Raw genomic sequence first — 2,477 nt, forward strand, 5'->3', positions numbered from 1 at the left:
ATTTTATGGACATTGCCTTTGCTGCTGCTCACCAGATCCTAACTCCGCCCACAAGCCACCCAGTGGTGGTAGAGACAATTGATGGCAGGCCTGTGACTTCAGGACCTGTCATTGATAGCATCAAAATGTGTCCCTCACCCTGGAGATCCAGGGACATAAATAGGAACTTCAGTTCTATCTGGTAGCGACACCACACTTTCCCCTGGTATTGGGAATGACTTGGCTGGCCCTCCATGACCCGCAGATATCCTGGTCCCAGAATGACCTAACTTTTTCCTCCCTATATTGTCAGGAGCACTGCTTACCTGAAAGAGGGAGCTCCACATTGGAGGAGATGCCACTGCCTGACCTCAAGAATCTTCCTGCTAAATACAGTGCTCCATCGGCTCCATGAACACCGTTTAGATGCCCAGACAATTTTGTAGCCACCCAGATCCTGCTATCTATGGCAGAGCGGGTCTGTGTTCAGCAGCAGCAAGTCAAATATGCACAGGCCCACTCCGTGAATGTCAAGATCCAGGTACCCCAGAAAATTCCTTTTTTTCAGTCCAAAACAGACTCTTCTACAACCGGGAACATCTTTATACCCCATCAGGGTGCCTGCAGGCAGAAGTATATCAGCTTTGCCAATGCAGCTGACCAGCAAGACATTCTGGCCTTTTCAAGACCCTCCACTTAGTTACTAGGGTCTTTTGGTGGCCTAAAATACAGGAAGAGAAACTGCTCAGCAAGAGAAACTGCTTAGTTCATTTAGAACCTTCATTTCTAATAGCTCCAAAGAAAGCTGGCGTAAGGTCTGGGATGAAGATCTCCGGATAAACACTTTGTACATACCAGGTGAAGTTTTTGCAATGTAACCGCTCTTTCAGCTCAAGACGCTCAGTAAGGTCTCTGTGTGTTTTCTCTCTAGCCATCTGCGAGGCCTGCTGGTTCCTCCTGTAGAAGATTTCCTTGTAGTCGTCCATCCAGACTTCTGCAAAGTACACCTGGTTCCTGGAGATCACTTGAGTCCCTTTCAGGAAGGTGTGGAGGCTTTTGGAACAGAACACGTGGCCAACGACTGAGCAAGGAATGATCTCCAGCTGACCTCCACTGCCAAACCTAAAAGGACATCTCCACATTTTCCCCTTTCCAGATCTCCATCTGGTTGTTGTATGAGCCGATGTGTTCAAAATAGGACATGGAGATGGCAAAGAGGCCACCAGCAAATGTGGGGGTCTTGATAGGATAAGTCTCATCTTTCCTCCTCTGCTCTCATGTTGAGGGATGGACTCCCATCCAAAAGTCAGACTCCAGTCAAAGTCCCCTCGACTGTGCACCTTCCCATATTGAGTTGTCTTGGAGAACTCAAAGGTGTTCAGTTGTGAAGATATCTGGACTGACCACAGCTGTGGGCTCTTCAGTAATTCGCGATAAGAGAGGCTCTAACCACCCATGGAAACATTCACAGTGAGCATCCAGGAATGTGAGTACATCTCCTGTAGCAACGCTGGCACCGAGCAATCGGGCTGTTATTAAACCCTTCCTTTCCAGCTGCCGGACGACCTTCACTATCTGCAATTGCTTCACATAGTTGTCTAACTCGTCTTTCAAGTAATCATCTGTACTGGCATCGTCCACAAGAATGATTTCTTTTAGCAATATAGCTGGGGAGGCATACAGAACACTGCACACAGTGCGAAGCAAAGTTGACCAGGCCTCGTTATGGAAAACGATGACGACGTTGGTGGTCGGGAGGGGAGGGCATCGTTTGAATTTTTGGTCGATACACTCTGGAGGACGGCTGTCTGGTCCTAAGGTTTTTGGAGAGAGATCCAGTCAGTGGCATAGACATTGAAACAGTGCTTGTTGTAGCCACGTTCTTTCGCTTTCGTCTCCTCTGGTGTCCACTGGTCCTTCTTGAAAGGTTTGCCATCAGCTCCTGGGCTATTGGGGTCTTGAGGTAGACGTTCCATGAAGGGCTTCAGTTCTGCTGGTGTGTAATATCCCGGCAGGCAGGACTTGCTGTCCCGGACAGGCACCTCTTGCTGAACCGGAGCCCCAATCTGCAGCTTTGGCATGGAGTCCTGGATGTTGTTGACGGCTCCCATGATTATGTCAATCATTTGGTCTTTCCTGACCACAGTGTTCTTTAGCCAAGGCTCCTCCCTTTGGTCCCCATTGCTCACATCCCTTTGCATGATGAAGTGGAAGACCACAAAGGCAATGCCCACCAAAGCCAGCTTCAGTGGGCCATAATGTCTTCGGAGCAGCCTCATCGTGAGCGTGGCTTCGGCGACTACTCCTACATCAAAGACGCAGCCTCTTCAAACCTCTGCTTATTCTGTGGAATCTCACCATCTTTCTCCAAACTGAAAAAGGGCATCTGGAAAAGTTTGGGTTGAAAGGAGCCCATTTAGAACCTTTTCTGCCTACATGGTTTACCAGAATCCATAGTCTCAGACCACAGCACCCAGCTTCTGGCTCATTTCTGGCAA

The 2,477-nt window shown here is 48.8% G+C and overlaps 1 pseudogene; it reads right to left on the reverse strand.

Moving 5' to 3' along the window:
- Window positions 1-746: 746 nt before the first annotated feature.
- Window positions 747-2,258, reverse strand: LOC134398498 (polypeptide N-acetylgalactosaminyltransferase 6-like; annotated as a pseudogene).
- Between the last annotated feature and the right edge of the window lie 219 nt (window positions 2,259-2,477).

This window comes from Elgaria multicarinata, chromosome 4 (genome assembly GCF_023053635.1).
Source record: "Elgaria multicarinata webbii isolate HBS135686 ecotype San Diego chromosome 4, rElgMul1.1.pri, whole genome shotgun sequence".
NCBI classification, from domain to species: Eukaryota; Metazoa; Chordata; class Lepidosauria; order Squamata; family Anguidae; genus Elgaria; species Elgaria multicarinata.